This window comes from Equus caballus, chromosome 28, assembly GCF_041296265.1.
Source record: "Equus caballus isolate H_3958 breed thoroughbred chromosome 28, TB-T2T, whole genome shotgun sequence".
NCBI classification, from domain to species: Eukaryota; Metazoa; Chordata; class Mammalia; order Perissodactyla; family Equidae; genus Equus; species Equus caballus.
The window spans coordinates 9652093-9667917 of NC_091711.1; the positions used below are offsets into that span (position 1 = coordinate 9652093).

The 15825-nt window shown below is 44.1% G+C and overlaps 1 long non-coding RNA gene across 1 annotated transcript; it reads left to right on the forward strand.

The window, feature by feature from the left end:
* The first annotated feature begins 621 nt into the window (after positions 1–621).
* On the forward strand, positions 622–11855 carry LOC138921198 (uncharacterized). The gene is made up of 2 exons (XR_011433565.1): positions 622–1108; positions 8943–11855. It is a non-coding gene; the product is annotated as an uncharacterized lncRNA (long non-coding RNA).
* The last annotated feature ends 3970 nt before the right edge of the window (positions 11856–15825 follow it).

The window sequence follows — 15825 nt, forward strand, 5'->3', positions numbered from 1 at the left end:
TGAGCTAAGGTGAGGGGACTCATCCATAACACCAGAGTGTGGGAGGGACTGACTCCCCGAAAAGATTAGAATGCTACCATAAGAAAAGAATGGGTCAGGGATGCTGTGTAGGCCAAAACACAGACACCCATCAAACCCCTGCATGACACGAGTGTTAGAGAACAATGGCAACAATGATGCAGAAGGCTTTACGTACCACGAGTTCATAAAGAATAGGATTCAACCCACAGTATGGTAGCAGGCACTTTATAATGGTATTACTTAGCTATCTAGTTTATGATAACTAATTTTAAAGAGAAAATGCATCAATCTACCATCAGCACGTAGCCAATTATATCCATCGTATAATGAATATATATTCTAGGTTTCTTAGCGTTTCCTGTTTTATGTCTCACCATTGTATTTATTTTTACTCATGTTATTCTAGTAGGAAGATTTTTTAAGCATCTCTCCAAACGAAGCATAAATATTTTTAGAGGCAGCTAAAAGAATTTTTCTCTCCTTGAAGCAGACATTTCTTTCTTTTTTAACCCCTTCTTGCCTTCACTCCTTATATTTCCATCTCTCCCAAGACTTGGCTACATTCAGTGTATGGTAACTGAGCCAACACAGAGAAAAGATGATCTGTATCTAGTCATCATGGCAGAACATTCTATGAAACGATAGACTCTCAAGCACCTGAGAGCCAGGAGAGGCCACAGGATGCTGGTAGAATTCAAGGCAGGAGAATATCGGTGTTTGGAATGTCTATTATTTTCTTCTGTGAGGGCACAGCTTTCTACTCATTTGCTAGGAATTACTTGTTGTATGAATATAGTATTGAAAATAGTATATGCTGCAAGAATGTAATTCCGTTACTGTGGAAAGAATTCCTCCTGTTGGAACTCTTCAGGAACTGGAGTTCAAAGAGAAGAGAGAGAAATGGAGAAGGAAGTAACCTGAGCTGATGGGATCTTTCCTTGAGCTCTGGCCAGCATGCCTGGTTTGTACAAGGAACATTGCCAGATGAGGAACCCACAGGGAAACTTGGAAGAAAAGCTTCATGGAGACAGTGAGCTTTGAAATCCAGCCAGTGAGCCCGTATCAGAAGCCCAACGGCAGGCTGCAGGTGAGCTGGGCTTCCCCAACGGCTCCAACCAATCGTCAGAATCGCCTGGGAGAGCATTTAAACAGCAGGCGCCTGGCTCCACTCCAGTTGCCTGAGTCAGAATTGATGCAGTGGGGGTGGGCGGAGAGAGGATGGGCCGCTTAGTCTGTTTTCATTAGTTCAGGCATTATTATTATAATAGCCAAATATTATATAATATTTAATGTAATTTATATATAATGTAATTTATATATAAATGTGATTAAGTGTTATATACTATTTAAAGAATTAACATTAATAATATTTAGTATGCAATTTAACTCATTCAGCCATCTCATTTGTCAGGTATTGGTCCCTCTTTACAGGTGAGGAAGCTGAGGCTCAGAGAGGTTAAGTAACTGGCAGCAAGTCACAGAGCTATGATCAAATCAAGGTCTGCTTCTAGAGCCTTCTTAAGTCCTGCACTCTGCCATACCTGGAAGTGAGGCAATGCAGACACCCTCAAACTAGAAGTTTTATGATTTTTATTTAGCACCCAGAAAAAATTCAGGCAGAGTATCCTTTCTTATGTTGCCATTCATTTCATATGTAATCTTTTTTCAAATAAACGTTATTTTTTAGAACAGTTTTGGATTTTCAGAAAAATTGTGAAGACAGTACAGAGAGCGCCGATGTACTCAGCACCCCGTTTCCCCTATTATTAACATCTCACATTAGTATGGTATATTTGTTACAGTTCAAGAGCCCAGGTTGATAATATTATTAACTGAAGTCCTCGTGTAGCCTTTCTTACGGGGTGTTGTTTAGAGTTAGCAGAACTGTGTGCAAGACTCAGGGTTGCTCTTATGGCTCAAGTGGTCTTGGGCAAGGGATGTAAGTTGTGGAATCTTAATTTACTCGTCTCTACTCAGAAATAATAAAAATAATGATTTCACAGGGACATGTCATCATATTTAAAGAGGGTCCCAAACCTAGCACTCTTTTCTCATGCCTGGATCTGGTAGAGGCCAAAATATTTCAGTTAGGACTACTAAAGCCAATAAAAAAGTGTGACTTTCATGTGCAGTCGAGTGGTATACAACACTGAATTCCAGAATAAAGCAGCTTTACACCACAGAACACACTGGCCGGGAAAGGCCCGGGAGCCCGGGAACGGCCGGGAAACTTTCTTTCAAGAGGAAGGAGCAAGGAAGGCTCCGCACGCCCAGTTTCCCCGTCAGAAAGCTCCTCCAGCAGTTGGAGCCGCTCCCTCTTGCCTGAGGAGGAGAGCCGGGAGCACGTTAACGGTGATCGGGCAGCATTTGAAGTTGACTTACGATGGAGAATTGATCCATGTGTGTAAGCTCAAACGACTGTGTCCAGTACACGTCACACAAAAAAGCATCTCCTCCAGTAACTCCTCTGCCACGGGTACCGATTTTTATTTTTCGGCAAACACAGTGATATTTTTGCTTCAGAAACAGTCCAAGTGCTAACGGTGAGTAGGCACTCACGTAGGGGTGTTAAAAAATGTTATTTTGAGATGAATCTCTTTATTACGACTGTAGAAAAGTAAGTTGAATGATGGAATCCATTAATTGCATTTTCTCATAGTGATTTCCAAAAACGGCTCATCTACAAAGTCACCTGTTTAAAAATACAGAATCCTAGGTTCCACTGGATCAGGACATCCATGAGGGAGGCCAAGGTCTTTACATTTTTAAAAAGACTTTAGGAACTCTGTTGATCGAAGAGTTTGGGATCCACTGGTATGCGCTAGAGAGACATCTGAAATCTGATTTGGGGAGAAAAACATACTTTTCTTTCTTAAAAAACCATAGTTCTGAGACGCCAAGATGCATAAAAATATCAGTTTATTTTATAAGCTTTTTTTATTTTGGAAATCTTTTCAAATGAGCAAAATATTTTAATCTCAGCAAAACTGTTATATCATATAGTTTGCCTGTTTGTACACCATAGTGTTAGCAGACAGGCTGCTGGAAAACTTATATCTTTAGGAAGTTTGTGATTTAGGATGCAAACGCTATACCTACATTTATATCCTCACCATTTCCTGAGAAGTTATACTCTTTGAACAGACGAAAATATAGAGATTGCCTAGCCAACCTTAAAAATAGGAGCATGTCTGAAACTCACGCACTCCTACGGCTCCTCATACTTCCTGCGCCGCCCACGGCTTCTCCAGTTTCTATCCCTGGCTGCGGAGCCAGCGCATCTCCTTTCCTGACGAGGCTTCTCTCCGGCTGCATGTAGATGCGCAGCCCGCTGTCGCCGTTCCCGACTGTGTCGGCAGCAGTGTCCTTCCTGCGCCCTCCCAGGAGCCCTGGCGTCTTTTGGAACAGGAGCTTGTCAGTCGTCTCACACTTGCAGGGGGCAGATTCAGAGGAGGTCAGAGGGGAAGGAGAATCAAAAGTTGGAAATATAAATTTGTTTCTGCTGCTTTTCTATTAAAATTTTTTTTTTTAATTCAGGGAGAAAAATCAGCCTATCCATTTGCTAATATCTGCCAGTTCCTATCCTATTAAGCAATTTTCTCTTTGCCTTGTTCGAATTACACATTATCATCTTGCATTCTCACACTCTGACTAGACCTCCGCATTAGCAGTTACTTGTGAAGTCCTACGTCAGTCAGCTATCGCTGCGTGAGAAACCACCTACCACTGACCTGCTTCAGACAACAAGCACTCATGCAGCTCATGATTCTGTGGACCGACCTGTGGCTCTTCCCCAGGCCAGCTTTGCTGCTCTTCGTTACGCTGTCTGTGGTCAGCAGGCGGTTTCACTGCGGGCTGGCTGGTCTAGGATAAACTCACCCACATGTCTGGCTATCGGCCGGTTGTTGATTGGGGCCTGGCTGGCTAGGATTCCTCAGATCTCCTCCTCGTGTCCCCTCATCTTTCAGCAGGTCAGCTGGGGCTCCTCCCCATGGTAGTCTCAGGGTTCTAACCACAGCAGGAAACAACAAGGCCTAATGTGCAACTCTGCCTGCTTTATACCTGCTAGTCTCATTGTCTAAGTCAAATCACACAGCCAAGCCCAGATTCAAGGTATGGTGACAGAACCTACCTCTTGACGGGAGGAGGCTGAAATTCACACTGAAGGAGTGTGCCTACACGGATGGGAAAAACATGTGGCTATTTTTGCCATCTGCCACAAGTGCCTAGTTTGTGAAAAGCTTAACATTTAAAAAATATAGATAAGGCATCTGCCATGGCTGCATGGCTGGAGTTTATATTTTATTTTAGCCTTATGTCCTGATGGAGTTACAAGTCAGGCATGTCCAGAAAAAAATCTCATTCAGCAACAGAAACCCCTATTCTTTTCTCACCAGCCTAGTCTTCAGAGGACCCACAGAACTAGCTGCCACATGGGGCAGCTGCAGCTGGTGAGGAGCGCTGGGGTTCTGACCGGCGGGCGATGAGGCCTGGCTGCCCATGCTCCGGCACAGCAGGCCTTGAGGTGGTCAGTAAGCCCTGAACCCTCATGTCGCCACCACAGGCTAAAAGGTGACAGAAACAGAAGGAAAATAGCAATAACACTGTGTTTTCTGATGAGAGCAAATAGATGTGGCCTCACTGGGCAAAAAATCTGTGCCCATGTCTTTGTGAATGGGCGTACTCGGTGACTGATAGAAAGGGCATTTGGCTGGGACCCAGTCCCCGGATGAGAGACAGAAGCTCTGGGAACAGTCCAGAGTGAGCTCCTGGCCCATGTGGTAACATCTGAGAATCTTCCCTCTGAGCAAGGTGGCAATCCTCATTAGCCTGGATGTCAGTGCAACAAGGCCCTATGTTTCCATTCCCTTCTTTATAATGAGGGAGAACATCGGGTTGTTCCAAGGGTCTTTTCTCCCTCCCCCACCCACTTCTCCTCACCCATGAACAGGTTCTATGAATTGTGGTTTTTAAGGAATATTCACCACTTCCCAAATGGCCTGCTTGGAAAGGCCCCCACGGGCACTGAAGAAATATTTCTCTTTCTGAAATGCAACAAGATTCAGTTTCGCTTGGTATCTTCTGAGACAAAGCAAGAGTTACCTGATGGCAAACAACAGAGTGTTGCCTGAATTTTCCATCTGCCTCAGTTTTCCCCTAGTTTTGGAAAAGCCTGGAAGAGAGGAAATAAATGTAAAAACACAGCATTAGAAGGGAGTTTAGTTCTGTGGATCAATGCCCAAGGCTTAGCAAGGGGCGCTCCCGAGCTATGGATCCCTGCAGATGGAGCCTGACCCCGGCCTCGGGCACCGGCCCCCGGCCCCTCCTCCACCGGAGCACACGGCTCTGACCCGTTTTGTAGAGGGAATTTTGCAAAATATTTCTTTTGATGAAAGATTTCTGATGCTAAGACTTCCTTTTGTAGGTGAGGACGTGGAGGCCCAGAGATGTGGGGTGACTTGCTCAAGGTCACAGCAGTTGTCAGGTGCAGAGCTGAGGGCAGAAATCAAGTCTTAATTCCTAGCCTGGGGCTCTTCGTTCTACCGCATGCCATCTTCCACTTTTCCATATCTAAGCTGGGCAGCTTCTTTTCAATAAAGATTCACTCACATGGTACTATAAATATTGCCAAAATGTTTGACACAGATCAGAAGAAGAAAATTGTTATTTCTCGTTAGAACGATTGCCACAATGAGATCTGAGTTCTGGCTTCAAGTTCTTCCTCTGGTTTTCATGAGCTGGGTGACTTAACCGTTCTCTGTTGCAGTTTCCTCATTGTAAAATAGAGGCAATGATGCCCATTAACTGAGTTACTGCGCAGCATTTTGTAGGCAAGCAGATTAATATAAAACATTGGTCTGATTATTGGTTTATTGCTTTGATTGTACAAAAACACATTGACTATTCATGAATTGTAAAGGCTCCACTAAGATGAATGGTGTCTTGGCACTTTTGGAAAAACTGAAGGTGATAATCAAAACGGCCACCATTTGCATGGTACGCAGCTTGAGTCATTAAAGCATGATCAAAGGACCTGTGTTCTGTCTGCAAACCATGCAGTCAGAAGTGCAGTGAGAACTAAGAAATGAGCCTCCAGAAACCGGTGAAGCGTTTGGAATCTTGCAAAGCCTGGAGCGCTGAAGGAGACGGCAGAGGACTGCGCCTGGCTGTCTTGAATGATAAACAACACAGGCAGCAAGAACTTCAGCTGGCCCTGAAAGTCTCTGCTTCCCCTTTAGAAGCTGTTTCCAAACGTGGCAGCTCTCCCACGGCCTAATTAGAACGCCTTCACAGAACAGCTTCAAATCTGACGAGGATGAGTAGGTGCCAGATGGGCCCCTTTTATGCTGGGCCTGTAGATAATTTGCCCCTAGCTAAAATGAATTGGCGCTAGAAGCCAAAGCAGGGCATCAAATGGCTTCAGACACTGGGTGAGGACTGACCTGTGATGCTCAAACGTGGGATGAGCACTGTGGTGTGAGCTCAGATCACTCTGTCAGTGAATGGAGCAGCTGCGTGTTGGGCAGAGCGCTGTGACAAGGCAGGCAGCAGGCGCCCAGCTGAGCACAACTCCTGTGAGTGCGGTGGTTTCTGCTTTCTCTCATGATTCTGTAAAACCGCCACATCAAGTCTCCACTCGTGGATCAAGCATTGAAAGTGCCCAAATGCACTGGTGCTGGGAGGTCTGTGTTAGGATTCTGGCCCAGGTATTGAGTTTTTCTGCTGGATTACACTTGGGGCTTCTGTTTCCTCATCTGTCAAATGGGCAGTGGGCAGAAAGTTCGATTAAGGATTTCCAAAGTACTTTTCCAGCTTCTTATTTTATGGCTAAAGGTAATAAGGACCAACAACTTTCTTTCTTTCTTTGGGTTATTTAACTTGCCCTGTGTATCAAAGCCCAGTGGATTTAAAAATATATCAAGTCTGTGTTCTCTTACCCTGCAGCGAAGCCGAGAGGGCCGCTTGGTGCTTTGAGCACTGTCTGGACTAGTGATTTAGTAAGAACTAAACTGTGTTGCAAGAAATAGAGATTTCACTACCACGGCTTAGAAACACAAAGCTTCTCTCTCTGACATAAAAGAATTCTGGGGATAAGAAACCCACAGGAGGTATTGTGGCTTTATGAAGAAGTTCCATTGTGCGTGGCTGCTAACCTCAAGGATACCTCCTTATGCAATATGACTGCCAGGATGCCAACCATTATATCTACATTCCTGGAGCAAGGGAAAATAGACAAAGAGGGACCCACCCTGTGCCTAGGAAATGCTCTTCATTATCTGGGCATGTTGCCCCCGCTAAGAAAACTGGGGTCCTGTCACTAAGAAGAAAGGGGACCAACAGGCAGGCTCTGTCACAGCCAGTTGTCTTAGCTGGATTCCTTGGCTGTTTCCTCAGGCCTGCACAGCCTTCTCCCAAAGGCCAGGGCGGATCTGAACAAACCCCTCCGTTTTCTAGCACCCTGAAGCTAGGAGAGGGGCCTAGGAGGGCACGTCCGGTGGATGGAGGAGCTGGAGGAGCATTTTCATAGGTCAAAGGCATCAAATTTAGTCTACTGCAGATGCTACTTGAGGAAATTGATATTTTTGAATTATTATAATAAAAATATTTTCAAATTTTGTCTAGGAAATAAACTAATTTCTACCTTCCAAAAAATGCCACAACAACTGTTTGAAGTAACTCTGTCCTCGCTATGAAGTTGCACGGCTTAGCAATGGGGAACAGAGGAGAGACATGCGAAGGTTTTTCTGTCTTTAACACAATAGCTCACCCTCCAGCTTGGAGTAGGTGAGAGAGCTGCTCGGGCAAAAGGCCCTCACTTCCTGAGGCCGTGGTTTGTTTTTGCTAAGAACCCACAGGCTATTTCTCACTGGGGTTTGCTCTACTTTTTAATAATCTTAGTTCATCTGAATAGTCGGAAATGCTTAAAAGGTGTGTGGCTTTTAAGAAATTAGGAACAAAAACCTAAGCAGTTTGACAGCTGGATCAATTGAAGACAGTGCTTCAGCTCAAACATTCTGGTTCTGGGTTCAGATTTGCCACAAATCCCTGTTCCCCACCCACGATGGGTAATTTTATGCGTCAACATGGCTGAGCCACAGTCCTCAGATATTTGGTTAAACACCAGTTTAGATGTCAATGTGAAGGTGTTCTTAAGATGAAACTAACATTTAAATCAGTAAACTTAGAGTAAAGCAGATCACCCTCCGTAATGTGGTGGGCCTCATCCAATCAGGTGAAGGCCTACGGCGATGAAGACTGAGGTTGCCTGAGGAAGGAGGAATTCTGCCTCGAGATTGCCTTGCAACCCATGATTGCAACATCAGCTCTGCTCTGGGTCTCTAGTCTGCAGCCTGCTGGCCCACCCTGCGGATTTCAGACTTGCCCGTCCCCACAGTTGATGAACCAATTTCTTAAAATCTGGGTAGATAGATAGATGGATAGATAGATGATACATAGATAGATAGACAGAGAGATAGATGATAGATAGATAGGTAGATGGATAGATAGATAGATCGATTGATAGACAGACTGGTGCATATATCCTATTGGCTCTATTTCTCTGGAGAACCCTGACTAACATATCACACCAACTTTTGGTTCATGGATGTTTGTGAGCGAGCCCATTTTTGCTACTTCTCATTTCCGTATTCCCTGTATTCAAAACTGCCTGATAAAGGCAGTGTGGTCTGGAGTGGTATGCAGCATGAATTCTGGTGTGAGACTGGGTTGGTATCAGGGTACCAAGGTTATATTTCCCGGATAAGCCTCTTAGATCTCTAAGCCTTAGTGTCTACATCTGTAAAATGGGTAATGATGCTGGATTGAGGACAGAATGATAGTGACAGTAATGACAGCTAAAGACACCTTTTTCAGAGCACTTACTAAGAGCCAAATGAACATGGATTTTCTTTCCTTCATAGCTCTCAGAGGGAAGTGTGAGGAGACGGAGGTTCACAGAGGCCGAGGAGCTGTCCATGCTCACACAGCCACCAAGTGGAAGATGCAGAATCATAACCAGCACCACGCGGCCTCCATCACACGCCCGAAGACTCTGAGTCTGTGCCTGGCACAGAGCAGATGCTCAGTATTAACTCCCTTCCATCTTCCTCTTCCACTGCCTTTTGTCTCATACTCTGCTGTTCCTGCTAATATCAGAGCCGGTGGAAACAATTGTGTTGTGCTGTTCCATTTGTGGCTCTCATGCAGTCGGGAAGCTGCCCCAAGCTGATTCCTTCTGTGACTTCCTTGCCAGGAACTCAGTCTGAAAGAGAGACTGTTTCACCCCAGCATCTTGGGTTGCCTCAGAATTCACACCTGCCAGGGGTCAGAAGGGGAGTGTGGTACAGCTGGACACAGCCACTGTCTATATTGCTGAACTTAGCCCCAGAGCCCATCACCAGCTGGTGTGTTAGGATGCACACCTCATTGCCTCCACGTTCATGGGGTAATTTAGAAGTGAGAATGAAGAGTGGATGGGGGTCTGCATCTTCCCTCCAGGCTTGGTGCTGCCCAGAGAATAAGCTGCCTTTTCTCATTTGGTTATATTGGGTTGGAAGCCTTGGGAAGTGGCACGAGAACCAGGCGCTCTCTCTCCCTTCTCTCCTTTCTTTGGAAATCAGTAAAGGCATCTGTTCCATTAGCAAGAAGAGTACATTTATACATTCTTAAGTGGTTCTTTGGCAAACCTGAGAACTGTTCTATGACGGGCTACAGACATCATGTCTGCAGCTATTTATCATAATATTAGGCATCCTTACAATACCAGCATCCCCGAATGTAACATCATCTCTTTGAAAATTCATTTCATTCAAGGATGCCGATGTTGGTACCAAGTTATTCTATTTCTGGGAGAAGAGGTTTTGAGAGTCCTCCGTAGTTGGCATATCACCTGCTATACCCACGCTTGAATTTCGATCAACTTAAATAATTTAAAGTTTGAGAATATTCTACAAACACTGCTTTTATTCCAGCTGATTACTTCAGGCCTTCCAGTATAAATATTAATGTAGGCACCATTATTTTTATTAAGCTATTGTTGTAAAACGTTTTTTAAAACACTTTTAAAACGTAGGACTTGTATTATACGTTTTAATGGTCTGATGCAATAAACAATGCTTGGCATTTGTTACCACTGTATCTACAAACACCATGTACGGCATGGGTAGGAAGTCACAAACGTTGGGGCTTCCATTCCTTTCCAGTTTCCTGTCCTTCCATTCTTCCCCAGTGATGCCAAGCTCCTTCCTGGTCTGTGAACACATCCTTCTTGTTCACGCCTTGTGTGTGTTATCTCCTTGGTCTCCTTCATCTCCTTCCTCCCATTACACTTGATAAATTCCTGCTCGTCCCTTGACACCCAGATCAATTGTCACCTCCCTCAGGAAGCCTTTCCTGATTTTCCCACACAACTTCCTTGGAGCTTAGTATCTATTTCCTGCAATTCTCCAAAGGGAGTTAATTCCAAACATAATTAGCTCTAAACTACTTACCTAACAATCCTTGAAGGCATGTGGAGGTCTGGCACGGAATCTACACTTCCTGCAACCAGGAAGTCAGAGATGACTATAGACAATTTGATCCAATGGCTTGAGGATAAAAGCATGTCTTTTAGGATTCTGCTTATCCCTTTAGGGCCAGATGGCAAGACTAATACAGATTCCTTGAAGAAGATTTGGAAAGTGCTAGAAAACAGGAAAAAAATTACCCTTGATCCAGTTATCCAGTGATAACCTCTGTGGATGTGTAGTGAAGACCTTTGTGTTTTATTTTGCTTTCAGTGTGTATGTCTATACACATTTTTGTTCTCTCCATTCCTGAGGCCACGGGACAACCCTTCACCTTGACCAAGTTCACGGGGCCTTGTTTTTTTTAAGTAGAAGTTTTTATTGCAGTGTAGCATCTACACAAAAAAGTTCACACTCAAATCGAGTGCACGGATGATGAAATTTTACAAAATGAATACAACCAGCACCCAGGTCAGAAGCAGCATTTTACCAATACTCCAGAAGGCCCTCTGCGGGCCCCTTCTAGTTACTGGCCTCTCCCCAAAGCTAATCCTTGCGCAAATTTCTAACACTAGATTATATTTTTGCCTGTTTTGGAACTTTACATAAAAGCAATCATCCCGTATATGCTTTTTTATGTGCTGGGCTTCCTTCAGCCAAGAGTGAGTTTATGGGATTCTTCCGTGTTGCTGCAGGTAGTTGTAAGGAGTTCATTTTTGGGCAGCATTAACTTTTATGAATATACCACAATTTGTTAATCCATTCCACTATTGATGAGCAATGGGTTGTTTCCAGCTTTCGGCTATTGTAAATACTGCTGGTATGGACGGCATTGAGTGTGTTTTTGGTGCACATATGAATGCATTTCTGTTGGATTTATACCTAGGAGTGGAATTGCTGAATCATAGAGTGTGTGTATATTCAGCTTTTGGTAGATTTGCCAAATAGTTTTCCATAGTGGTTGTACCAATTTGCGCTCCCATTAGAGTTCCAATTGCTCCACATCCTCTTCAACACTTAATATTGCTTAGCGTTTAAACTTTCACAATTCAGATGAGGTATGTTTCGTTACAGTGCAATTTGCATTTCTCTGATATCTTCTTTATGTTTAGGAAACATTTGATTATTTACTTTTGTGAAGTGACTGTCCAAATCTTTTGCTCATTTTTCTATTGGATTCTCTCTACCTTTTAGTAGTTACTTACTAGTCATCTGCAGGATAGAAATATAGCGAATATCTTCTTCCACTATGTGACCTCTTTTTCACTCTCTTAATTGTGTCTTTTAATGAACTGACTTTCATAATTTCAATAAAACTCAATTTATCAATTTTCTTTTCTTTTTTTTTTTTTTGAGGAAGATTAGCCCTGAGCTAACTACTGCCAATCCTCCTCTTTTTGCTGAGGAAGACTGGCCCTGAGCTAACATCCGTGCCCATCTTCCTCTACTTTATATGTGGGACGGCTACCATAGCATGGCTTTTGCCAAACGGTGCCATGTCCGCACCCGGGATCCAAACCAGCAATCCTAGGCCACTGAAGCAGAACATGCGAACTTAACCACTACGCCACCGGGCCAGCCCCACAATTCATCAATTTTCTTTTATGATTAACGTTTTTGTGTCATATTTAAAAATCTTAGCTCTCCCCAAGGATATGATGATAGTCCACATTTTCTTCTAAAGTCTTTAGTGTTTTACTTTTCATATTTAGATTTATAATCCAACTTAAATAATTTTTATATATAATATGAAGTGGGAGTCAACATTCCTTATTTCCATATAAATATTGAGTTGAGCAGACCATTTACTGAGAAGCTTGCCTCGTCCCCGCTGCACTCAGTGTCACCCTTGTCATAAGTTAGCAATCCTGTGTCTGTGGATTACAGCCTTGTTTTTTTTTTTCTCCCCAAAGCCCCAGTACATAGTTGTATATACTAGTTGCAAGTCATTCTGGTTCCGCTAATGTGGGACACTGCCACAACATGGCTCGATGAGCAGTGTGTAGGTCCGCTCCCAGGATCCAAACTGGCGAAATCCTGGGCCACTGAAGCAGAGCTGAACTTAAGCACTGGGCCACAGGCCAGCCCCTAGGGCCTTGTCTTTAAGTTCACTTTTAAATGGATTTCAGGCCTCCTTAGGAGAAGGGTGTCTGCCTGAGCTTTCCCAAATATTTGGTCAGCTCAGAGCAAGGAACTGGGTCCCTAATCTGTTCTTTTCACCGTGCTCAGATAATATTTGATAGTATAGAATCATTTCCCACAATTTCCTGAATTCAAGACACTCAAGCTGTTGGCTTAGCTAACCAGGAAGCCACTGAACTGGCACTTAGTGAGGTCTCAATAAATGTGGCTATGATTATTACTACAATAACCCCTTGTTTTCTCTGTAATTCTAACACCATCTCAGCCTTCTAGAAATGACCCTTTGTCCCAGGCCAACTCTGTTCAAATTGACAGAGGCTGGTTTAGACTTATGACAAGATAAGGAGTTGTGGCTTCCCTGTAATTTGTTCCCTAAAAGTATGCATCCAATCCAGACCCGTAAAACACAAAATTTCTACATTTCCCATTAAAATAAAACTCTGTCAAATGAAAGTTGTAGATTTTTGTAATGATCCATCTGATTTTAGGCTGAGGAAGAAACTGAGGGTGTCCGCTGGGGAGCATCAGATGGTTGGTTATTTTGCAGAGATATGCGAGCCCAAGATACAGAGAATAGCTCACTGCTCACGTGCCAAGTGCCCTGGGCCTCTCAGTTCTTAACCCAAGTGCCACCATGACCCTGGGGACTGTCTCAGAGCCAGTGGGTACCACCTAGCAGCCTAGGCTCAAGCAGTGGGAAGTAACAACAATTCCTAGCCGCTCAAAATGCAATTAGAATTCAACTCTTTTAAAAATAAAATACAGGACTAACCCAACAACTTATTTTAAGCATGAGGGAGGGCTTGGCCTTTTGGAAAGATTCTGGATCAGGTGTGTTGAATACATTTTCCTGTGCCAGAAACTATAGATCTATGAATCCAATGAATCAGATCTCTTTCTAAAAGGAAATAAAAATAGCTGACTTTTATTAACCACCCCTCATATATGCAGACACTGGTAAACACACACATCAACTACTTCGCATGCGTGCATCACACAGTCCTCAGGAGAACGCCAAGATGAAGATCTTACTATCCCCATTTCACCGCTGAGGAAACTCAGGTGAATCTACAGTTCCAGATCACCAGCACTGGAATGGGCTGGCTGGGGAGTTGGTCAAACGAGGGTGTTCAGAGGAAGGTTCGTAAGAACGGCAGGACAGTGAGAACCTGAGCACTCACACCATAAGAGTGGTTCTCTCCCTGCAGCGGGGTGGGGAGGAATTCAGTCTATTCAACTAGTGTGGAGTGGCGCAGATCTCCTTGAAGAAAAGAGTCCCTGTTGCTAGAAGCCTACAAAGGACCCCATGCTAGAGCTGAGGAGGGAAGGGGGAGCAGGATTTGATGGTCAGGGTATTGTAGGGGAGGAAGACATTTCCTCTACCCACTGTGGGTTCTTCTGGCTAGAGAATGAATTAAATTCACTTGAGACAGAATAACAGGAGAAAATTAAACAAAGCTTTATAACACGTATACATGGGAGAGGCTCAGGCAAGCTGAGCAACTCACCAAAATGGCTGAAGCCACCACCTTAAATGTCATCTTCAGCTAAAGTCAAAGGAGGATGTTGGGAGTGGGAGGAGTCAGCTACAGGAGGTTACCAGACAAGCACAATAAACAGGAATAAGATTATTATGCAGATTTAAGTGCTTGCATTCTGCATTGAGAAGAGTTTCTAGAGATAAGGTCACCCCCTCTTCTTCCTGGTACAGAGAGGGAGACACCATTACAGATGGAGATTTCCTTTACAATGTAAATGTCTCTTAACAAAGGGTAAGTAAATTCTACTTTTCAGTTTCTTTCCTGTCTGCAGTTTATTAAAAGTAGCCAGCCCCAAACAATCCTCATGCCAAAGAGACATATCTTGGGGTGGCCAATTCCAGTCCCCCACAGCATCCTTCAGGATTCTCTTCTCCTTGAGTGGCATCCAAATGCCCTCCTGATGAAGATCCTGCTCACTCACCTAACTCCCCGGCACAAGGACTTTTCTTGGAATGCAGGAGAGACCCATGTCCTGGGAGCAGAAAGTAAGGGGCGTTTTCTATCACCTCCTAGAAATCCACTCCTCTGAGCAGGCCACAATCATCAGGTATAGGATTTAACATTTAACCTAACCCTGAAGCAAGGGGATGATGTTCCTCTTTTTAAAACTCTGTTTGTGAGACTGCCCTCAGCCCACACCCTCAGCTTCCAGTAGCCCTCAGAGTGAGAACGAGAGCTGAGTACAGTCACAGCCCAGAAGGAGCCTCCTCTCAGCCTGCCAAGAAGGGAAGGGAAACATCCTTGGAAGTGTGGTGGACTGGAATTGGCCACCCCAAGATATGTCTCTTTGGCATGAGGATTATTGGGGGCTGGTTACTTTTAATAAACTGCAGACAGGAAAGCAACTCTGAAAAGTTGAACTTAATTACCCTTTGTTAGGAGACATTTACATTGTAAAGGAAATCTCCATCTGTAAAGGTGTCTCCCTCTCTGTACCAGGAAGGGGGTGGAGGGGGGGGATGACCTTATCTCTAGAAACTCTTAATGCCAAAGGAAAGGACTTAAATCTGCATCTTGTTTACTGTACTTGTGTGGTAACCTCCCATGATTGACTCCCCCTCCACCCCCAACATCCTCCTTTGACTTTAGCTGAAGATGATATTTAAGGTGGTGGCTTCAGCCATTTTGGCGAGTTGCTCAGCTTGCCTGAGCCTCTCCCATGTATACATGTTATAAAGCCTTGTTTAATTTTCTCCTGTTATTCTGTCTCAAGTGAATTTAATTCATTCTCTAGCCAGAAGAACCGACAGTGGGTAGAGGAAATGTCTTCCTCCCCTACAGAAGGATGATGAATGCAAGCTGTTTAAAGTGGGGCTGAGATCCTGGCTACAGATTCTCCACTTTGGAACATCCTTTAAGTGTTCATCCAGGGTTTGTCAGCGCCACTTCAGGTCAGGCCTGGAGAGCATCTACCTGGAGAACCCCTCCAGGGTTGAACTTCTCCTGGACATAAAGCTGGCGTAGTTTCCCCCAAATTCTTCATCTAAGGACTAGACGGTAAGAGAGATTAATAAGCAACACTGTTCCAGCAAACCAAATATTCCAGCTGCAGAATGGGGCTTGTTCCTCTGAAGAGGATTAACTGAGGTTGCCAAATCTGCAGTGAGGCTCTCTGG